General features: G+C 43.3%; 5 non-coding genes across 5 annotated transcripts; all 5 read left to right on the top strand.

The window, feature by feature from the left end:
- The first annotated feature begins 8,573 nt into the window (after positions 1-8,573).
- On the top strand, positions 8,574-8,655 carry TRNAS-GCU (transfer RNA serine (anticodon GCU)). The gene has a single exon. It is a non-coding gene; the product is annotated as a tRNA-Ser (tRNA).
- A 753-nt stretch (positions 8,656-9,408) lies between these two features.
- TRNAS-GCU (transfer RNA serine (anticodon GCU)) lies at positions 9,409-9,490 on the top strand. The gene has a single exon. It is a non-coding gene; the product is annotated as a tRNA-Ser (tRNA).
- Positions 9,491-14,666: 5,176 nt separating this feature from the next.
- On the top strand, positions 14,667-14,748 carry TRNAS-GCU (transfer RNA serine (anticodon GCU)). Its single transcript has one exon. It is a non-coding gene; the product is annotated as a tRNA-Ser (tRNA).
- A 4,497-nt stretch (positions 14,749-19,245) lies between these two features.
- Positions 19,246-19,327, top strand: TRNAS-GCU (transfer RNA serine (anticodon GCU)). Its single transcript has one exon. It is a non-coding gene; the product is annotated as a tRNA-Ser (tRNA).
- Positions 19,328-21,033: 1,706 nt separating this feature from the next.
- TRNAS-GCU (transfer RNA serine (anticodon GCU)) lies at positions 21,034-21,115 on the top strand. The gene has a single exon. It is a non-coding gene; the product is annotated as a tRNA-Ser (tRNA).
- Positions 21,116-24,581: the final 3,466 nt, after the last annotated feature.

The raw sequence follows: 24,581 nt of genomic DNA on the forward strand, positions 1-24,581 counted from the left end.
CGGATTAGCTCGACACACCAACAATTAGCTACTTCACAGCAGGGGATCTCATTAGTTGGCGAACAAGAAAATACAAGTCTACAAATAAGTCTTGGTCAGAAAGAGAAAGGGATAGTTTGACAAAGGAAGCTCGCTACATGAGTAATGCACTGCGATATTTTTGGCAGGATGGAAATTCCGTGACGTCATGGAAAGCTACAGCGGCTGCGAGGACATTCGCTAGCCTAGGTTCGGGCAGGTGGAGATTTAAATCACGTGACCGCTTGCCGGCCAATCGTAAAAATTTGATGGAAGACTCAGGGATACCATCTTAAGGAATGATGGATGAGATATTCTCGTAACTTCAAAATTAATCAGTAATAAATTATTGTGAGTACACGGAGCAATGTAATGAATTTATTAGATGTCACGCATGGAAAAATAATCAATAATTATTGGCAAATTAAATAAATTGAAGGCTGGATTTCTTGGAAACCAGACAGCTTGAATCTCATTGGCTGGACGAAGACCACGTTGTAAGGGACGCTTCTAAAGGCGCGAAATGTGAGGAGCTAAATCCACCCGTATCTCCTAAATCTGTGATCACCAGGAGTTCATATTTAATCCAGCAGATATGCTAGCGGAGTGGATTAATTTGATGTAAATTTTAACGTCCAATTCGGAGTGCAAGTGCCGATATTAAAATTCCACCCCCTCCCTAAGGGGTATGACGTCAACGAATCCGCGAGGGAAAGCTTCATCCATACATACGGGACAAGGGATCCTCGCCAACACACTTGAACTGAATCTCTGGAGCTGAACTGTCGGTCGCAGCTAACTTAGAATTTTACGGGCAGACAGTAACTCAACATTTAACGGCGCGAGCCTCCGCCAGTGTTTGTAAAATGTGATCGCGCTCAAGCAACATGAACTGGAAATAGTTAACGTAGGACAGTGTTTGTCAGTTATAAATATCAGTGAAGTAAATTAATTGCACTGCAAGAGAGTAATATAAATTGTACCACAATAAGTACGTACATAACAGACTGTGTGACGAACAGTACTTTAAGGGAATAATAGCCTGTACTTTGCAATATCGAACCGCTATCATGAACACTTCAAGAAGGCCGTATGAAACGGGCGTATCGCGTCGGACGACATAAATCGCGACGGGCGTAAAATTTGACACCTCGTCGTACGTGTCCAGGTCCATTGTGCGGTAATTGGACGAAGATTAAAATAGTGTAAATATTAAATTTTTGGGTCTAGGATATTAATTTGTTGTATAAAAGTTAAAGTGTTCAGTGTTAACGTTGTCAATGGTGAAGTTTTGTGATAATTAAGGTATTAGTGTAAAATGGTAAGGTGCCAGGAAATCTTTTGTGGAACTACGCCATCAAGAATGGAGGAGTAAAATGCAGAGAGGGGCCGAAAGGAGCCTCTCATCTGCAAAGCTGTAATGGAATACCGAGAAACTAAGATGAGTACATAATGTAAAATATATTTGGGAAATGTTATCGTGATTGGGAAAAATGGGAATAATTTGATTAGACTTGGTTACCTTCTGTAACAAGATGAGTCGCTTAACGACCCCATCCTAAATTTGTAGCACGGACAGTAGTAAATATAACAATGTAAATAATCGGGTCTTTAATGTATTCAGTTTGTTGGAGATGTAAATTTGTAGATATAGAGTAGAACGTTAAGTCATGCATGCATTCATATTTCTTTGTAGTCAATAATTTTCTTTATATTTGATTTTGGTTATGATAGTTAAATAGACCCGATATGTGTTTTTCTGTTTTGTCATTTTAACGAGCTATGTAATGACACTGAAGAAAAATCCAGCTTCGCCATACCAGTTGTGTTTTGTTGTGATTAGTATGTTCATATTTTCAAAGTGAAGTTGTTAAATTTGGGAGAAGCGATAATAATAATAATATTCCAAGTAAATCGTATCTGGGATTGGTTAGTGCCAGAATAAATCGAAACTGTAAAAGGGGTTATGCGTTAAACATATTAAGAGTGGACTGCCGTGTAACATGCGAAAATTATTTTTTTAAATTAATAATAATAATAAATAAAAATAAAACTACTTTTTTTAGAAATTTTTTTTATATAATTTGGAAATAATAATAATTCATGAGATATTGGAAATTTTTAGTGATCAGTGCGTAATAATAAATTTAAGTGATCAGGTGTTGATTTTGTCAGAAATCATTTAATGACGGGATGTCGTTTTTAATTCGGAAGTAAAGTGTGTGGTAATTTAACTTGATAAATTAATAATATTGAAATGTAGATCGGTGCTAATAATCCGTACATGTTAATGAACGTGTGGTTTAAATTACGGTCCAATGTATTTTTACGAATAAATGTCGTGTCTTAAATTTGCAATTCAGTAGCCGGAACACGTAGGACTAATATTACGAAACCATGATTGTCAAATTTTGGTAAATATAATTTCAAGATGTTACGATTATTTGTGGAGAACGAACTAAGGCGTAGATCAAAACGAGATAGAAAATGTTAAAGAATCTGCAGTCAGACAATAAAAGGTCGTACGATGTCAAAAGTGGAATAAATAAGTCAGTTGATAATTCTGTGAGAAATAAAATGAATCAAGGAATATTGAGATAGAAAGGGAAATAAATTCCGTACGAGAGACACTTAGGATATTGAAATGAGTGTAAAATGTACGGGCAGTGTCACAGAGAAATACTGAGTTACGTAGCGGGTAGAATTCGAACCCGTGACAGCATGTACGAAATAAATAGACTGCACAGCTATTCGTCGAGATACTACGGCTCTAAGGATAATGAGAGTTCAGATTCCACATAAATGATCGTATATTATAATCATTGTAATGACGAGCGATGACAATTATGATGTCGTGATGATAATAATAATAAATATTGCAGATAAAGGATTGGACCGCTTTAATTAAATGAGCGTTGATAAAGATGTTAAACGGGAATCTAAATGATAATATGCAACCGATAATAATAATAACAATGTAAGGACGATGTTAAATCATCGCGGTCAGTTTAATCATAATTGTCATAATAATAACAGTAATGATGCCGTTGGTTGATCAGTGAAATAATTATAATTGCGACCGATATCTTAATATATTTGGCGGAAGTGACCGGTTCATAAATAATAATAACCTCTTGAGTGACGTTAATAATAATAATAAAATCTGGAGTCACCTATTTAATAATAATAATAACCACAAGAGGGATATAATAATAATAACAGTAATAACCATTTGTGTTTGCGTTCCGCATAATAATGACGATATTAATCAAACGTGACAGTGCCAGGAACCGTTGAGTATAATAATAATAATAATAATAATAATAATAATAATAATAATAATAATAATAATAATAATAATAATAATAATAATAATAATTTCGAGGATGATCATTTCATGGATAAATGAATATTTCTGACGATAGTTAATTAATTAATTGGTGACAACATCCCTCGATTCGTATGTTTGAATAATAAGAGTGATAAATTTTATAATCATTTGTTACCTCGTTATAGTACGGTTTCCGCACGGGACGAGTTACAGAAATACTTGGTGTGTTTGTTTGCTTCGCCCGCGATGCGAGGGGGGTCATTGCCACGGTATTTCCAACCGCTTCTCGTTATCTCATCTGTGGCAGTAGTCTACTGAGGCTACTTTGTAACATTTCAAATCATGTGTAAATAAAATGTAAATGCTAATTCAATGGTATGGCATCAGCTGGACATCGTAAGAATAGGAACTGTCCGTGTAATCCATTTTTCGTAATTCACGAGAAACATTACCCAGTCCGAGTACCGGTCTCGGAAAAATGTATATAGCCGGAGTACATCATCTTAGTTAAATCGAGAAGCCGACCGTAACATGGGTTATGCTCGGGCTCCCGATAGAAGGAAGCTATATCCTTGAACAACGGTTCGATTCAAATGGAATCGATCCATAAATTATACCTCAAAATGTCATTTTATTTCAGAAGCAACCCAGCACGATATTGATACCACTTGCGGTATAGCAAGTGATTTTATTTATGTAACATGTGTGGGAATTTAAATATCGTTGCCAAATGTATCAAAGTTTCGTACGTCGGATGGCGTAATAAACTGCTCTTTCTGGCAATTATTTCAAAGGAAACCATTCTCATAATCTTTTTATTGTAGTTAGATGATGCCCTTTTTAAAGTTAACAGTCACTTCCTAGTCCTATCATGGAGTCCTTCAATTCAAGTTTACAATCGAGCCTTCCCCATTTTAATTTTAAATTGCTCCGTTCATTCCCGTGTTCATTTATGCCGCTATAGTTATATTTGATGACTTAAATAATGAACCGACACCCCTGAGATAAATGCTAGTCTGGGACTCGGGAGGTGGACGGGTGCAGTACATAACGTAAGGCCAGGGCCGCTTCCTTCCCTCATCCTTGTCTATCCCTTCCAATCTTCCCATCCCCCTGCAAGGCCCCTGTTCAGCATAGCAGGTGAGGCTGCCTGGGCGAGGTACTGCTTGTCTTCCCCTGTTGTATCCTATGATCCAGAGTCAGAAGCTCCAGGACACTGCCCTTGAGGCGGTAGATGTGGGATCCCTCGCTGAGTCCGAGGGAAAAACCGGCCCTGGAGGGTAAACAGATTAAGAAGAAGAAGATATTAAATAATTGAACATCAACCTTTTTAGAATTCCATGGGGCTGTCCCCATTCCCCCCCCCCTCTTTGCCCCCATTGCGGGCGCCCATGGGCGCAGACGTAAATAACTATTACCGTACAGTACAGTAATTACATTCTGCGCTGTTTTATTTAGAAATCGTCACTGATTGGTTGAACTCCACTTTACAGAACATGCAGATGACTTTGATTGAAATGGTTGTCCTTTGCGTTGCCCTTGTGAGCTTTCAAATAACACATATTTAGAAGCTTGTGAAGTGAATTTCCGATTTATTATTTTTTTTAAATGTTGGATGGTGTTATATCGAGGGCGTGTGATTTTGTGACCTCCTCCTGAAATGTTTTCGTCCCTCCCCTGAAGGGGGAGGCGGGCCTCCAAGACGGTGAGGCCGTCTCTCAGGCCAGGAGATTTGTTAAGGTGAAGGAGATGTGCCGAGAAGGTGAAAAGGTTAGTGCAGGAGAATGGAAAACCACGGAAAACCATTCTCTGGACAGCCGACGGTGGGGACTAGTCCCTCTCCGTCTGCTGAATGCAGGGGCGTAGAACCACGGCAGAGCCGCGGCCACCCCTCCTCTGCTCGGTTGGTCGGTCGGAGTGCGGAGCCGTCGACCAGTCGAAGCCTACTCTGCAATTTTCTTATTGAGATTCTTGAACTATATGTGAAGTTTATATTGGGCATATGTGACGACCATTTTGTTTATTCCTATTGTTACCTACTGACTATATATTTTTCTATCTTATGTTCGGTGGTTGTCAGAGAGAAAAAATGTGTGTCAAACAGCGACATCTAGACCGACCGAGTGGCTACGTGGTTTGGTTCACGTGTCTATCAATTTGCATTCGAGAAATAGCGGGTTCGAACCGCACTCTCGGCTATCCTCAACATCGTTTTCCGCAGTTGTCCAATTTTACACCAGAGCTGTACTTTAATTAAGGCCATGGTCGCTCCCTTCCCGCTCCAAGCCTTTCCTATCCTATCGTCGCCGTAAGACCTATCTGTGTCAGTGCGACGTAAAATAAACTGTCAAATAAAAGACACCTAGGTGGCACCAAGTATTACACTGCAGCCCGTTTCTTTATATAGTATATATACGTGCCATGTCTAGAGCTTACATCCTCAACTTATGCTGCGCAGTTCCTCCATGTTAGTGTAATTTTGATTTTTTTTTTTTTTTTTTTTTGCTAGGGGCTTTACGTCGCACCGACACAGATAGGTCTTATGGCGACGATGGGATAATTTTGATATTTTAGTTCAGTGTGGTTTCAGACCACGGTCGGGCTTCAGAAAAAAAAAAATCAGTTTTCGAAGTAAGCGAAAAATTGTACGAAATGAATAAACAGTTATGTGTATGTTTCGTAGATCTATAGAAGACGCCTGATGGAGAACAAAGGACAAGATTTTAACCTAATTGGGAATTGTGGGATTAGATGTAGGTCATTACAAGTAATTAAAGGCATTAAAGTTGATAATCGTGTTGTGGGGAGAATGAGTAGTAGAATGAGTTCTTTTTTTTTTTTTTTTGCTAGGGGCTTTACGTCGCACCGACACAGATAGGTCTTATGGCGACGATGGGATAGGAAAGGCCTAGGAGTTGGAAGGAAGCGGCCGTGGCCTTAATTAAGGTACAGCCCCAGCATTTGCCTGGTGTGAAAATGGGAAACCACGGAAAACCATTTTCAGGGCTGCCGATAGTGGGATTCGAACCTACTATCTCCCGGATGCAAGCTCACAGCCGCGCGCCTCAACACGCATGGCCAACTCGCCCGGTGAGTTCATTTTTCAAAGTAGTTACGCGGGTTAGTCAATGGTGTAATGTTTCACGTTCATTGTTCATAGCTTAAGGGACAGTCAGTTGTTGGGCAAGCTTAATACCATTATCACAAGGAGCAAGTAAGTACTGGGGGTGGGGGTAACAAAACATGGTAAAGAAATAGACATGATCATATTTGCGAGTGATATTGTTGTTATGGCTGAAAACGAAGAAGACCTTCAAGCCATGCTATTAAAAATGAACGAGGTTATGAGAAAAAGATACAACATAAAAATAAACAAAACTAAGACAATACTGATGGTTTGTAATAAAGATGGGCAAACTAAGATACGAATCCAGATAGGCAACGAAGTGCTTGAAGAAGTTGACTCATTTGATTATCTGCGGAATAGGATCACCAGAGAAGGACAAAGTAAAGCAGAGGTACGGAGTAGAATCAACCAAGCAAAATGGGCTTTCAACAAAAGGAAAAGTACTTTTAACTTCTCACAGTATCAGTATTGAGATCAAGTAAAGGCTTCTAAAAGCGTATGTTTGGAGTGAAGCTTTATACGGCTGTGAAACTTGGACTGTGGGAACTGAGAAAGAACGGAGGCTAAAATTATTCAAGATGTGGTGCCACAGACGAATGACGAACATTAAATGGATTGATAAAATAATAGGCGAGGAAGTTCTTCAAAGAGTGTGAGAGAAAAGGAAACAGTAGAATTATTGCATCGTGGAAAGATGAATGTCCGCCTCTGTAGTGTAGTGGTCAGCGTGATTAGCTGCCACGCCAGGAGGCCCGGGTTCGATTCCCGGCTCTGCCACGAAATTTGAAAAATGCGACGAGGGCTGGAACGGGGTCCACTCCTCCTTGGGCGGGGGGGAGGGTCAACTGAGTAGAGGTGGGTTCGATTCCCACCTCAGCCATCCTGGAAGTGGTTTTCCGTGGTTTCCCCACTTCTCCTCCACGCAAATGCCGGGATAGTACCTACTGTAACTTAAGGCCACGGTCGCTTCCTTCCTTCTTCCTTGTCTATCCCTTCCAATCTTCCCATTCCCCCACAAGATCCCCTGTTCAGCATAGCAGATGCGGCCACCTCGGCGAGGTACTAGTCATTCTCCCCAGTTGTATCCCCGACCCAATGTCTCACGCTCCAGGACACTGCCCTTGAGGCGGTCGAGGTGGGATCCCTCGCTGAGTCCGAGGGAAAATCCAACCCCGGAGGGTAAACCGATTAAGAAAGAAATCAAGGAAGAATTAAAGAAAGGAAAATAAATAATAACCTGATAAGACAACAGGAATTTGTACAAATTGCTTTTTGAAAATAATTCCTAGATTCAGCTGGCTAAAATGAACAGAAATGTAATGTTTAGTTCACAAACTGTGGGGCGACTGCAACTCCCCCAACCCCCAAACGCCTTTACTGTAGATTAGTCGAGAACGCAAGTGAGCTAGTAGTTTTATGTGACTGTTGTTGTTGAGATCGTAGCCACGAGACCTCCAGTTTTACGTGGAATTCGATCCACATATTACAAAAGATTTGTATATTAACCTCCACTTCTACATGAAATCTACCCAACGAGTTGGGTACGCGGTCTGGATTACGTAGCTATCAGATTTTATTCGCGTTACAGTGGGTTTCAATCCGCTGTCAGCAGCCCTTAAGATGTTTTTCGTGGCTTTCCATTTTCACACCTGACTGTACCTCAATAAGGCCGCGGATGCTTCCGTCCCAGTCCAAGCCCTTTCCTGTCCACTCGTTGCCATAAGACCTGTCTGTGAGACACAAAAGAAATAGCACAAAAAAGAAGTTGCGTACGCGGAATCGGAAGCGCTTTGAACAGAAACCCTATGCATTGGATGATATTTGAACCATGGCCGCTTTGATGAGAATCTAGAGACGATGCCACTCACTTACAGGAAACACGAAGATTGTGTATGCCGTGTATGCATCACTTACCAGAAAGCTTTAAACTTTCAGTTTTGATATCAGTCAAGAATCATGCGACTGGCATTTTATCTAAAGGTTACAAATGTATACAGGAGGTACGACAAGTTTTTTAATCGCAGATTATTGACTTAACAAAGATAAGGACAAACGATGTCCGCTTGAATAGCTAGAGGTATTTCGGGTACATCGCACGACGAGGTGGCCGAGTGGTTAAGGTGTTGGACTGCTAATCCAATGTGCTCTGCACGCGTGGGTACGAATCCCATCCTCGTCGGAATTTTGCTAATCATCCAGAGTTTTGTGTTGATAGACAATGACGCTATAATAGAAACGGGATGGTCCACCTCTGAGTAGACGAGGGTTTGATTCCCACCCCAGCCGTCCTCGAAGTGGTTTTCCGTGGTTTCCCAATTCTCCAGACAAGTGGCGGGATGGTACCTAACTAAAGGCCACGACCGCTTCCTTCCCTTTTCCTTGCCTATCGCTTCCGATTCCCCCCCCCCCCCCAACCCAAGGAACCTGTTCAGCATGGCAGGTAGACCGCGTGGGATAGGTACTGTTCGTCCTCCCCAGTTTCATCCCTCCGACCCAAAGTCTCACGCTCCAGGACACTGCCCTTGAGGCGGTAGAGGTGGGATTCCTCGCCGAGGTCGAGAGAAAAACCAACCCTGGAGGATATACGGATTAAGAAAGTAAGAAATGACGTACGTCGAATCCGAACCACATCGAAAGAAAACCCTACGCATTGGCTGATATTCGAACCACGGCCGCTTTGACGAGAATCTAGCGACGATTACACTCAGTTCAGGAAATACAAGCTTTTTACCGTGTATGCATCTCTTACAAGAAAGCTTTAGACTTTCAGTTTCTATATCAGTCAAGAATCATGCGATTCGCCTTTTATCTAAAGATTTCAAGCGTGTACAGGAGGTAAGACAGGATTTTCAATCTCAGATTTATTGACGTAACGAAGATAATGACAAACGATATCCGCGCAGGTAACTATTGTCATCATCCGCTAGGTCCAGACGAGGTGGCCGAGTGGTTAAGGCGTTGGACTGCTAATCCAATGTGCTCTGCACGCGTGGGTTCGAATCCCATTCTCCTCGGAATTTTCTTGATCATCCAGAACTTAGTGCCGATTGATATTTATGTTGTAGTAGGAACAGGATGAAGGAAAGTGTTCTGATAGAAAAATAACTTAGCAATTAGATCGTGATATCAGACTGGCTTCGCGTAACCTTCTTGAAATAAATTCTTGTGATCACTCTTGTAACCGATAGCCTATTAGTATTTAAGCCCCCGAGATGGCCAACAATCTACTATTACCACCACGGCAGCCGTGTAAGACAACCTATGTCAACTTAAGAGTACAATACATAGCCTACAGGGTCTCTCTTATAAAACCAGACCGAACGCACGGTGTTTGTATTCTGCGCTATGGCAGCTGCCTCTGCCGAACTTATGTCGCACGTGGGGGCCCCGCTTTATGGGTGTATACAATCTTACATGAAACCTTTCTTTTCTTGCTTTCTTTATCTGTTTACCCTCCAGGGTTGGTTTGTCCCTCAGACTCAGCGAAGAATCCCACCTGTAGCGCCTCAAGGGCAGTGTGTTGGAGCGTGAGACTTTGAGCCGGGGATACAGCTGGGAAAGATGACCAGTACCTCGCCCAGGCGACCTAACCTGCTACACTGAACAGAGGCCTTGTCGGAGGATAGGAAGGAAGCGGCCGTGGCCTAAAGTTAGGTACCCTCCCGGCATTTGCCTGGGGGAGAAGTGGGAAATCACGGGAGACCACTTCGAGGATGGCTGAGGAGGGAATCTAACCCCCCTCTACTCAGTTGACCTCCCGAGGTTGAGTGGATCCCGTTACTGCCCTCGTACCAGTTTTCAAATTTCGTGGCAGACTCGGGAATCGAACCCGGGCCTCCGGGGGTGGCAGCTAATCACACTAACCACTACACCACAGAGGCGGTCATATAAAATCTTACCTTATAAAAAATGCCGGAAGTGTCGTCCTTTCTGTGTTATACTGGCATTGTACCTGGTAACCACATTCTGGCCAACGCGAGCGAGTACAGCCTATGTAATGTTTCTGATTTCATTCAGTTCTTCTAATGTTTGAGGATTTGTTCGATACACTTTTTCTTTCAGTTTACCCAACAAGTAAAAATCACACGCTGTTAGAACTGGAGAACGAGGGGGAAATAGACCAGCAGTGGTCAGTCAATCTGCGAACACTTCCAAGATTGTTAGAAGGGAATCTTCTGCTGTATGAGCAGGGGCAGACTCTTGTTGAACCACCCACGCAATTTATCTTCTTTCGTTAACTGATCGGAGAACGGAGAGCTTTGCATTCGGAAGACGAGAGGGTTCGAACCCCAGTCATCTTGGTACCTCTGCATTAAGATAAATTCAGAACTTTTACATACGAAAATACAGTTTTGCGGTGATAACTGTGTCACCATGTTAACAGGTGAGATTCAGACTGGTGACTCATGCTTGCCAGGTCGAACACATAGAGTCTGCTTGCAAGGCCAAGAACGGTGCGCGCCCTCCCATACTGCACTTGCGTAGTTCAGAGTACAAAACACCGTGCGTTAGGACAGGGTTTATAAGAGATAACCTGTACATACATACATACATACATCTTCATTATAGACTGTCATGCCTTTCAGTGTTCAGTCTGCAAGTCTCTGTGAATTAACTAAACGCCACCACAATCCTCTATTTGTAAGTACTGTTGTTCCGTACCATCTCTAGTTGCAAATTTCTTATATTTAAATGATTAGAAACTGTGTGTAACCATCGTCATCGTGGTCTCCCTCTACTTCTCTTATCCTCTATGACCAACTCCATTATTCTCTTAGGTATTCTATCCACCTCCATTTGGATCACATGACCCCACCACCAATTCCGATTTATGTGTACAGCTTCATTTATCGAGTTCATGCCCAACTTAGCCTTGACATCCTCATTCTGAGTACCCCACTGTCAATGTTCCCAGCTGTTTGTACCAGCAATCATCTGTTACTTCTACCTCATGAACAAGATACCGTGAATCCACCCACCTTTCACTCCCATACATCCAAGTTGGTCTGAAAACAAACCGGTGTGAAGATAGTTCCGTCCCTGAGCCGCCTTCTTTCTTACAGAATACTGCTGATCGCACTGCGAGTTCACTGCATTATCTTTACTATATTTTAATTCAATCTCGCTTAGGCCTACTATAGGCGTACTACCATATTATTATTGTTTAAAAAACAACAGCAACAACAACAACAACAATAATAATAATAATAATAATAATAATAATAATAATAATAATAATAATAATAATAATAATACTAAAACCGCCTCTGTGGTGTAATGCTTAGTGTGATTAGCTCTCACCCCCAGAGGCCGTGGTTCGATTGCCTCCTCTGCCACGAAATTTGATAAGTGGTACGAGGGCTGGAACTGGGTCCACTCAGCCTTGGGAGGTCAACAGAGTATAAGGGGGTTCGATTATCACCTCAGCCACCCTCGAAGTGATTTTCCGTATTTTCTACATCCCCTCCAGGCAAACGCCTGGATGGTACCTAACTTGAGGCCACGGCCACTTCCTTCCCTCTTCCTTCCCTATCCCCCACAAACCCCTGTTCAGCATAGCAGGTGAGGCAGCCTGGGTGAGGTACTGGTCTTCCTCCCCAGTTGTAAATCCGACCCAAAGTCATACGCCCCAAGACACTGCCCTTCAGGCGGTAGGGGTGGGATCCCTCGCTGAGTTCGAGAGATAAACCAACCCTGGAATGTAAACATATCAAGAAAGAATAAAATAAAATAGGCCCTAATTCAGGGAAATTATCGAACGGAGGGCCGCATGTGTTAATACGCTACGGTTATGGAATCAAGTTTTGCATTCGAAAGACGAGAGGTTTCGAACCCCAGCGTTGTCAGCCCTGAGAATGGTTACCTGTGGTTTCCTGTTTTCACTTCCATTGAAATTCAGCGACATTTCATCTCCATTGGCCAATGCCTTTTTACCCAGTTTCATGCGCCATCACTCATTTCATCTTCATTGCCCCTCAACTGATGTTGGCGTCAGGAAGGGCCGTTAAAATATAGCATACAGTGGCTCAAAAAATTATTCGTCTGCCCATAACCGTGGTATGAACGGAACGGTATAGAACAAATACTGGTGAGTGTAATAGAACTAAACGTATGTAGATAGAGTATGTAGGACAGTCAAGTACATCAGTAGGTTGAATATGGAGCGAAGGAGATTCACGCTGTTAGCAAACAGACCAGTAATACAACAACGTGCGTCATTTCACGACAAACAAGTATTGGTCTAGTAAACAATATCGTGACATCGTGCTGTATGCCGCAACTCGGGCTCGTTGTGTCTGTGCTGACACGTTGGAAGGTAATATTCAGCACTGTTTCCGCGTTCACCTAGCAATGGGAAGGAAAATGAAAGGAACAACCATGGAAGAAAGGAGGATTGCAGTGTGACTATTTCAAAAAGGTAAATCTTTCAAGGGCCGGCCCCGTGGTGTAGGGGTAGCGTGCGTGCCTCTTACTCGGAGGCCCCGGGTTCGATTCCCGGCCAGGTCAGGGATTTTTACCTGGAACTGAGGGCTGGCTCGAGGTCCACTCAGCCTGCGTGATTAGAATTGAGGAGCTATCTGACGGTGAGATGGCGGCCCCGGTCTCGAAAGCCAAGAATAACGGCCGAGAGGATTCATCGTGCTGACCACACGATACCTTGTAATCTGCAGGCCTTCGGGCTGAGCAGCGGTCGCTTGGTAGGCCAAGGTCTTCAAGGACTGTAGTGCCATGGGGTTTGGTTTTTTTTAAATCTTTCAAGGACATAAGTGAAATTATTGGAAGAGCTGTTACAACTGTGAAAAATATTGTGTACAGGAACAAAAGAACAAAGACAATTAAAAAAAAGACCAAGAAGTGGCCGCCCCTCAAAGTTATCAGTACAAGACAAATGGCAAATTGTACGTAAAGTGGCCCAAAATCCTCAGCTAAGTGCGCCGAATGTAGCAGCTGCGTTACAACAAGATGTAGGAGTGCAATTGTCATCTGAAACTATCCGAAATGTACTACGCGAAAGAGGATATGGGGGCAGAACAGCCCGTAGAAAGCCGTACATCAGCAAGGCTGACAGGAAGAAGAGACTTAGGTACGCTAAAGAGCACAGAAATGACAACTAGGAGGAATGGAAGACAGTCTTCTTTACCAATGAGTGTAAATTTACCCCCTTCAGGTCAGACAGACGAGCGACTGTGTGGAGAAAGACGAATTCTGAACTTGAAGAGAACCTGACAACTTCTGTGAAACATAGAGGTGGTTCCCTGATGGTGTGGAGTTGCACGATTGCGAATGGTGCAGTTGAATTAGCCTTTACTAAAGGGACTATGGATCACAAAGCATACATTAACATCCTCAAGACACATCTTGCATCAAGTGTACAAAAAATGGGACTCTCAGCAAAGTATACATTTACGCAAGATAACGTCTCCAAACACACAGCCCTGCAACACGAAGCCATGGATGGAAACTGCACCACAGTCTCCCACATCAATCTTATCGAGAATTTGTGGCACTATTTGGAGCAAAACGTGAGTAAACATGCAATATCAAACTAATCTGACCTGAAAGAAGCCTTACTCACCGAATGGAATAACATACCAAAGGAAACTACGGAAACCTTGGTACAATCGATGCTAAATTGGTTAGTTGAGATTATAAAGAGGAAAGGTGGATCTACCAAGTACTGAAACGTTCACGAAGGATCATGTTAATTCAGAACAATACTTTTTTGGTGACAAGTGAAAATGATTGTTTTAAGTTATGGTTTTTAAGTTATATGGACATGGAACAATTATCTTATTATAATTAAATAATCAAGGATTCTAGTATTATGTCAATTTTTTATCATCATTCCCTTCGATTCTTCGACCTCACTTGTAGCATTTCTCGACAGACCCGTACTTTTTTGAGACACTATATAAATTCAACTCGCGTCATCGCCAACCCCGTATCAGGTCACGGGAATTATGGGTAGACATACATGCATAGAGGAATTTACGGTGGTGATGTACACAGTATTATACTGTATGTGAGATTCCTATGTAATTCCAGAAGCATGAGCCTAGCCTTTTATCTAAAGATTATAACTACAACATACAAGAAGGGATTTTCAGTTTGAGATTTGCTGACCTACCAAAGATAATATTAAGCTTTGCGGGTTTCATTCTGTTCGTCAGTGTGTGTGTTGTTGCACACGACGAGGTGGCCGAGTGGTTAAGGCGTTGGACTGCTAATCCAATGTGCTCTGCACGCGTGGGTTCGAATCCCATCCTCGTCGGCATTTCGTTTGTTATTTAGTACACATATTGTACGATTGAGGAAGTGTGTTACAATGAGAAAGTAAAGAGAAGGCTCCTGTTCAGCATAGAATGTGAGGCCACCTGGGCGAAGTACTTGTCCTCCTCTCCAGTCGTATTCCCGACCCAAAGGACATTTCACTTGAGGCAGAAGAGTTGGGATCCCTCGCTGAATCCGAGGGAAAAACCAATCCTGGGAAACCACGGTAAATTTTACAATTTGCTTAACGTCGCAGCGACACAGATAGGCCTTATGGCGACGATGGTATAAGAAAGGGCTGGGAGTGGGAAGAAATCGACCGTGGCCTTAATTAAGGTAAAGCATTTTTCCGGGTGTGAAAATGGGAAACCACGGAAAACCATCTTCGGGGCTATCGGCAGCGGAGCTCGGACCCACTATCTCCCGGATGCAAGTTCACAGTTGCGCGCCCCTTACCGCATGGCCAACTCGCCCGGTAAGTAGAAGAAAGGAAAGAGGTGAGGCGAATATCATCCTAATTAGCGAACATAGAAAGAGCAGCATGGCCAGGTGGTTTGTACACCAGTGAGAAAAATCTGATATAGGGAAGTGAAGAATGTTATTGTCCGCCTGTGTGGAGTAGATTTTAGCGTGATTCCCTGACACCCCCGGAGGCCCGGGTTCGATTCCCGGCTCTGCCACGAAATTTGAAAAGTGGTACGAGGGCTGGAACGGGGTGCACTCAGCCTCGGGAGGTCAACTGATTGGAGGTGTTTTCGATTTCCACCTCAGCCATCCTGGAAGTGGTTTTCCGTGGTTTCCCATTTCTCCTCCAGGCAAATGCCGGGATGGTACCTAACTTAAGGCCACGGCCACTTTCTTCCCTCCCGATCTTCCCATCCCTTACAAGGCCCTTGTTCAGCATAGAAGGTGAAGCCGCCTGGGCGATTATGGTGGTGATTATTCTTTTTGTACCGGACGGTACACCTCCACGCCGCTAATTCAAATATTGCGCCAGTTGAAACTCCTCTACAGGAGAAAGCCTGAACTTTAACAAACTGAATTAACTCAATGGTTTCTCGGAAGACGTCACCCCTGTAAATTTTGTAATTTTGAAGTGTTGAACTGTATCTATTTCGAAGTGTGTTTGTTTTGCTCTGTATCAAGAAGTGTGGACATTCTCTTCCAGATGTCTCTACAGAGAAAAGACTACGATTGTGCACTCTGGTGCGAAGTGATGGAACTGTTTTTGAAGAAACCTTGTATCCATAAGTTTGTTCTTTGTTAAATTTCTTTCTTTCAGTTTTTGGGTTGGCAATATTGATCTCTGTTTCCGCCAGTTTTGAATTCAGCCAATCCCGAATTTTCTAAATTAATTTTCCTCCAATCCTAGGTTTCTTGTTCATGTTGTGTGAAACTTTTGATATTAGCCAATAAAGGGAAGGGGTGTGGCGCTTTTATTTCATGAAAGGTCTCGAAGCTTCCTTGTGGGTATAAAACTGCTGAGGTTCATGGTTCGTCGCCACTTCATCGACAACTTGCTTAGTGTGTGATATGTAGCAGGGGGCGGGAAGCGCCTCTTTCTTCGGGCAGCAGTTCATCAACAAGGTAACGGCCGTTTAAGAACTTTATTTCTTGCTAGCTCAGCAGTTTTAACCCGCGGGGGAAGGTTCGAATCCTTTTCAATGTAAACCTTACTATATTCATGTAAATTAACCGCAATTTGGGATAGAGAGTGCTTAACCCTCTCGAGCTCCCACTCATGTTGTTTTGAGGTGACTACGTTTTCATAACCGATTTTCTTCTCTTCTTAATGTAATAAATTATTCTTCTACGAGTCACCTCCCTAGTATGGGATTAGCCCCTGTATAACTGGCCGAGTGCCACCTAGGTTTTAAGAAGTTTTATGTAGGAGTGCAAGCTACGCCTCCAGTCAATTTGGTTTTTTGGGCCATTTAATTAACCCAAAGTTTTGTTTTCTTCATGTGAAGGCCCTGTAGGTTGGGTACAAGATACCCCTGTTTCACTGTATGTGTGCCTTGAGGGCAGTTAGGAGTGAAGTTTGTTGTGGCCTTTGATAGGCTTTTAAACTTGAGAGCGGGACTGCTCTTTCCAAATTTGATCTCTGCGTGCCTCTTGGAGGCTTGACATTCTAATTAGGGGCAATTGCTCCTTGGTATGAAGGGGTTTTCTGCCCTTTGGTTGTGAGCTGAGGGCTCAAGGAATATGAAACGGGGCTCGAAGCCCCAAAACTTGTAACGACTGTAATCTATAATTTCTTAATTTGTTGATTTGCTACTTGGTACCTGTTACACTTTTGTTATTTGTTGTCAATTGTTGACACCTTCTTTCACCTCTGCTGTTCCACAGATACCTCGGAACAGTTTTAAAAGCAAGTACAACTAGGCAACCATCCTCTATATAACACTAATCAGAGGGAAAATACGGAAGGGGTCCGACACATCGAAAAATGAAGATATCGGCCGAAAGAAAACAAGGGCCACGAAGGACGACGATCGACAGAATCAGAAATTGCAGAACAAGGCGGAATCAGTTATGGGAGTTGTCAAGCAATCATCACAATGCGACAATGCGCGGTCCCATACTGCAGCTCTGTCTCCAAGCTACATGAAATGCGCTGGACTACACTTGACCATCCTCCTTACTGCCCGGACTTATCGGCCGCTTAAAGAAGCTCTAGGAGGGCAACGATTTGAAGATGACGAAAGTGTGGAAGACTTCGTGCGCAACTGGCTGGTGACACTACACTGTTCTTTTTACGATGAGGGCTTCAAAACGCTGCCCATACGCTGGGACAAATGCATTTCCAAAGCAGGAAACTATGTGGAAAAATAAATTGTAATTGCCCTGCGTTTTTCAATAAATGAATGTAAATAATACATAAAAACCCGTTTACATTGATCCCCCCACGTATTTGACTACACTACTTGACGTGGTGCTATACAAATCGGTTAGCAGCGACGAACGACATTTAGAGCAAATTTCCGCTAGTAATTTTGTTTAATGTCCGCCTCTGTGGTGTAGTGGTTAGTGTAGTTAGTTGCCACCCCCTGAGGCCCGGGTTCGATTCCCAGCTCTGTCACGAAATTCGAAAAGTGGTACGAGGGCTGGAGCGGGGACCACTCAGCCACGGGGGGTCAACTGAGTAGAGAATAGTTCGATTCCCACCTCAGCCATCCTGGAAGTGGTTTTCCGTGGTTTCTCACTTCTCCTCCAGGCAAATGTCGGGATAGTACCTACTGTAACTTAAGGCCACGGCCGCTTCCTTCCTTCCTTCCTTCCTTCCTTCCTTCCTTCCTTCCTTCCTTCCTTCCTTCCTTCCTTCCTTCCATCCTTCCTTCCTTCTTCCTTGTCTATTCCTTCCAATCTTCTCAATCCCCCACAAGGTCCTCTGTTCAGGATAGCAGATGAGGCCGCCTTGGCGAGGTACCGGTCATTCTCCATAGTTGTATCCCCCGACACAATGTCTCACGCTCCAGGACACTGTCTTTGAGCGGTAGAGATGGGATCCTTCGCTGAGTCCGCGGGAACAACCAACCCCGGAGTGTAAACCGATTAAGAAAGAAAGATTAAATAAAATAAAATAAAATAAAATAAAATAAAATAAAATAAAATAAAATAAAATAAAGAATTGCTGAAAAGACAACAGGACTTTGTACAAATTACTTTTTAAAAATCATTCTTAGATTCAACTGGCTAAAAAGAATATAAATATAAGGCTTTGTCCACAATGGGGGGGTGGGGGGCAGAACAACCCCCTCTCCCGCAAACGTCGCTACTGTAGATTAGTCCAGAACGAAAGTGAGCTAGTAGTTTCATGTGACTGTTGTTGTTGTTGTGATCGTAGCCACAAGACCTCCAGTTTTACGTGGAATTCGATCCACATATTAGAAAAGTTTCGTATATTGACCTCCACATTTACATGAAATCTACCCAACGAGTTAGGTACGCGGTCTGGGTCACGTAGCTATCAGATTTTATTCGCGTGATAATGGGTTTGAATCCGCTGTCAGCAGCCCTTAAGATATTTTGTCGTGGCTTTCCAATTACACACCAGACTGTACCTTAATAAGCCCACGGACGCTTCCGTCCCAGTCCTGACCCTTTGCTGTACACTCGTTGCCATAAGACCTGTCTGTGAGACACAAAACAAATAGCACAAAAAAGAAGTTATGTACGCGGGATCCAAACCACATTAAAGGGAAACCATGTGCGTTGGTTGATATTCGAACCATGGACGCTTTGATGAGAATTTAGCGACCAGCACCGCTCAGTTACAGGAAACACACTCTTTGTACCGTGTATGCATCTCTTACAAGAAAGCTTTAGACATTCAGTTTCGATATCAGTCAAGAATCATGCGATTAGCATTTTATCTTAAGTTTACAAACGTGTACAGGAGCCACGACAGGATTTTCAATCTCAGATTATTGACTTAACAAAGATAAGGACAAACGACGCCTGAGTGAATAACTAAAGGTATTTTCGGCTCATTGCCGACGAGGTGGCCGAGTGGTTAAGGCGTTGGACTGCTAATCCAATGTGCTCTGCACGCGTGGGTTCGAATCCCATCCTCGTCGGAATTTTGTTAATCATCCGAATGACATTAACGTTATAATAGAAAAAGAATGATCCACCTCTGAGTAGACGAGGGTGCGATTCCCACGCTAGCCATCCTCGAAGAGGTTTTCCATAGTTTCCCATTTATTCAGGCAAATGTCGGGATGGTACCTAACTAAAGGCTACGGCCGCTTCCTTCCCTCTTCCTTGCCCATCCCTTCAGATTTTCCCATCAACCCCCCCCCCCCCCTTCCCACCGACCCACCCAAGGCCCTGTTGACCATACCAGGTGAGGCCGAGTGGGCTACATACTGTTCGTCCTCCCCAGTTTCATCCCTCCGACCCAAAGTCTCACGCTCCAGAACAGTGCCCTTGAGGCGAAAGAGGTGGGATTCCTCGCTGAGGTCGAGAGAAAAAACAACCCTGGAGGATAAACGGATTAAGAAAGTAAGAAATTACGTACGTCGAATCCGAACCACATCGAAAGAAAACCCTACGCATTGGAACGCGCTTTTTCATCATCATCATCATCATCATCATCTGTTTACCCTCCAGGTTCGGTTTTTCCCTCGGACTTAGCGAGGGATCCCACCTCTACCGCCTCAAGGGCAGTGTCCTGGAGCTTCAGACTCTTGGTCGGGGGATACAACTGGGGAGTATGACAAGTACCTCGCCCAGGCGGCCTCACCTGCTATGCTGAACAGGGGCCTTGTGGAGGGATGGGAAGATTGGAAGGGATAGGCAAGGAAGAGGGGAGGAAGCGGCCGTGGCCTTAAGTTAGGTACCATCCCGGCATTCGCCTGGAGGAGAAGTGGGAAACCACGGAAAACCACTTCCAGGATGGCTGAGGTGGGAATCGAACCCACCTCTACTCAGTTGACCTCCCGAGGCTGAGTGGACCCCGTTCCAGCCCTCGTACCACTGTGCAAATTTCGTGGCAGAGCCGGGAATCGAACCCGGGCCTCCGGGGGTGGCAGCTAATCACACTAACCACTACACCACAGAGGCGGACAACGCGCTTTTTACCATGTATGAATCTCTTCCGTCCGCCTCAGTGGTGTAGTGGTTAGCGTGATTAGCTGCCACCCCCGGAGGTCCGGGTTCGATTCCCGGCTCTGCCACGAAATTTGAAAAGTGGTACGAGGGCTGGAACGGGGTCCACTCAGCCTCGGGAGGTCAACTGCGTAGAGGTGGGTTCGATTCCCACCTCAGCCATCCTCGAAGTGGTTTTCCGTGGTTTCCCACTTCTCCTCCAGGCGAATGCCGGGATGGTACCTAACTTAAGGCCACGGCCGCTTCCTTCCCTCTTCCTTGCCTATCCCTTCCAATCTTCCCATCCCTCCACAAGGCCCCTGTTCAGCATAGCAGGTGAGGCCGCCTGGGCGAGGTACTGGTCATACTCCCCAGTTGTATCCCCGACCAAGAGTCTGAAGCTCCAGGACACTGCCCTTGAGGCGGTAGAGGTGGGATCCCTCGCTAAGTCCGAGGGAAAAACCGAACCTGGAGGGTAAACAGATGATGATGATGATGATGAATCTCTTCCAAGGAAGCTTTAGGCTTTCAGTTTCTATATCAGTCAAGAATCATGCGATTCGCCCTTTATCTAAAGGTTTCAAGCGTGTACAGGAGGTACGGCAGGATTTAGAATCTCACAGTATTGACGTAACGAAGATTATGACAAACGATGTCCATGCAAGTAAGTATTGGCACTTCGTACAGAGTGCATGACGAGGTGGCCGAGTGGTTAAGGCGTTGGACTGCTAATCCAATGTGCTCTGCACGCATGGGTTCGAATCCCATCCTCGTCGGAGTTTTGTTTATCACCCAGAGCTTTGTGCCGATTGATACTGACGTAGTAGGAACAGGATGAAGGAAAGTGTACTGATAGAAAAATAACTTAGCAGTTAGATCGTGATATCAGACTGGCTTCGCGTAACCTTCTTCCGATATTATTTAAAACCCCCGAGATGGCCAAGAGTCTACTATTACTTACCACCGCTGCAGCCGTACAAGACAACGCATGTCAAGTTAAGGGTACAATATATACAGGGTCGCTATTATAAAACCAGACCGAACGCACGGTGTTGGTACTCTGCGTTACGGCAGCTGCCTCAGCCGAACTTATGTCGCGCGCGGGCCCTGCTTTAAGCGTGTATACAGTCTTATATGAAATATTACCTTATAAAAGATGCTGGAAGTGTGTCCTTCGTGGGTTATACAGGCATTGTATCTGGCTAACGCGAGCGAGTTCAGCCTATGTGATGTTTCTGATTTCGTTCGTAATGTTTTCTTTCAGTTCTTCCAATGCTTGGGGATTTGTTCGATACACTTTTTTTTTTTTTCAGTTAACCCCACAAGTAAAAATCATACACTGTTAGAAATGGAGAACGAGGGGGAAGTAGACCAGCACTGGTCACTCTGTCTGCAAACACTTCTGAGATTGTTAGAAGGGCATCTTCTGCTGTATGTGCAGGGGCAGAATCTTGTTGAACCACCCACACAATTTCTCTTCTTTCGTTACTGATCGGAGAACGGTGTCAAAATGTCACCTTGGTACCTCTCTGCAGTTACTGTAGTCTCGAAATTATTCGTCTTGCAAACATCAATCTTCGTATCATAATGAGGGACATCATAAACACGATTACGAATTTCTGCACACCAATCGTGAGAGTCCACACGTCCATTAAGAAGAAATCAGTAATTTTACATACGAAAATACGGTGTTGCGATGATAACTGTGTCACCATATTAACAGGTGAGATTCAGACTGGTGACACATGCTTGCCAGGTCGAACACATGGAGTCGAGAACTATGCGCGCCCTCCCATACTGCCCTTGCCGTAGCTCAGAGTAAAAAATACCGTGCGTAAGGGCAGGGATTATAAGAGATACCTTGTACATGCATAGACACATCTTCATTATAGACTGTCATGCCTTTCAGCGTTCAGTCTGCAAGCCTCTGTGAATTAAAAAAACGCCACCACAATCCTTTATTTTTAAGTAGCTCCGTACCATCTTTAGTTCGAAATCTCTTATCTTTAAATAATTAGAAACTGGGTGTAACCAACGTCGTCTTGGTCTCCCTCTACTTCTCTTACCCTCCATGACCGACTCCATTATTCTACTAGGTATCCTAACCTCCTCCATTTGGATCACATGATCCCACCACCGATGCCGGTTTATTCGTACAGCTTCATCCATCGAGTTCATGCCTAACTTAACCTTGATATCCTCATTCCGAGTGCCCCACTGTCATTGTTCCCACCTGTTTTTACCAGCAATCATCCTCGTCACTTTCGTGTCTGTTACTTCTACCTTACGAACAAGATATCGTGAATCCACCCACCTTTCACTCCCATACATCCAAGTTGGTCTGAAAACAAACCGGTGTGAAGATAGTTTTGTCCCTGGGCAGTCTTCTTTCTCACAGAATACTGCTGATCTCAACTGCGAGTTCACTGCATTACGTTTAGTGCATTTTAATTCAATCTCGCTTAGGCCTACTATAGGGAGCGTGCACGGTACTGGTAACAGAGCGCTCTGGCGGAGTTCCGAGAATGAATACGGTGAGAGTGCGTTCAGCTGAAGTGAAGACTTGCGTCATAGTTACGGCATCTTGTCAAGGTATGAAGTAGTGCTATGGAAGTTGTAATACAATATGGGTTTGAGTACATACACTTCAAAAATAGTCGCAAGTCAACAGTGAATAAAGCGCAGAAACTAGTTGACAGTGGTCATGTGTTACAAGTTGAAGAAAGACGAACTGTTTCCAGTTGAACACCTACTGGCTTAGTCATAACTCATAAGACAGACGAGGGTTAGCAAAAGCCCGTAAAAGGTTACAATTGAGGTAATTGCGTTACCTCATTATTGTTAAACATACAGTATTATATTTTATAATTTAATTTTATGTGATGCAGTGAAGTCTGTAATACTTCGAATTTCTATGCAGCTTGACAATCAACGAAACTTTATTGAATCAAACTGCGACTGTATGGCTGGTGCCGGAGGACACTGTAAACATGTACGTGCCATTATACAGTACTGCAATTCTGATTCAGGATTTAGTATGACAAATTTACCACAAAAATGGAGGAAACCAAATTCGAAACCAGCTGGTATCTAATATTATCGCTGTTAATTATGTAATAAATTTAAATGCTCGTGTAGATTTATATCTTCTAGGGTCCGTAAAATATGCGAAAGGGAACAAGGCTGAAGATCTATTTCCCAAGAAGTGGGCGAGAACTGACAAGGGTGCTGTTATTACCATCGATGAACTAGGAAAAACAGATGTAGATAATTCGCCTTGGACTAAAATGATTAGAGCGGAGCTGAAAACAGAGTCTAAATCGGTAGTTAAATGTTTGTATGAAGAGTCGTGCTACAATAGCGTTAGTATTGGCATAATTTTAATAAACTCATGAACGGGTTGCTTTAACTTCAAGACGATTCCACAGTGTTCACTTCTGGAGAGTTTGTTTTAAGTGACGATTTTTATACTTCTCATATTACGCTAACAACAGAAGAAATACTTGATATAGCATTTAAACCTCAGTTTCCAAGTGAAGGTGATGAATGTTTGAAGGTATAATTTAAATGTGTACCATGACTTGTACGAAGAATACATGTAACATCTCACATCTATTGTCTTGCTGGTGTTTCCGATTTCATTTCTGTGCTATCTATTATAACTCGTGCGTCAGGATAAATATTTTAAAAGCCGAAGCAAAGTATTTTGCACGGATAGTTTATAGGCCAGAAAATAAAATTAGAAGTGCGTTTCTTGACTACTCCGAGAGCAGTAAAAAATATTCGCGTAGCAGAAGTGTGATGTACACCAAATATGACTGCCAAGGCAGTTTCATTTTCATGCCAATTTCATTTCCTTTAAAAAGGGTAAACAACATCATAATTATATACACTTTAGAAACAAAGAAAGAAAATAAAAAATTGAATGTTATAAATGAATCATTTCTTAAATCCTTCAATTGTGCCTCACTTTTTATGCTCTGGTATCCATGAAATCCTCTGCATATGTCCAGGGGGGTGTTGGGACCACAACTTTTATCCACCTTCTCCGAAATACATAGAGGTACTGTGCTTGAGTTGCACTGTGTGCCCACATCAATCCCACTAAAAACACAAGTAAATTCGAATGTCGTTGTTTCAATCTGAAATGCTGCTTGCCCCGACTTATGTAGTTTTTCACACTTACTTTTCACAATAAATTCATGAGTTTCCTGATTAGAAGACGTTTGTATATTTGAACAT

This window comes from Anabrus simplex, chromosome 3, assembly GCF_040414725.1.
Source record: "Anabrus simplex isolate iqAnaSimp1 chromosome 3, ASM4041472v1, whole genome shotgun sequence".
In the NCBI taxonomy this organism is placed as follows: domain Eukaryota; kingdom Metazoa; phylum Arthropoda; class Insecta; order Orthoptera; family Tettigoniidae; genus Anabrus; species Anabrus simplex.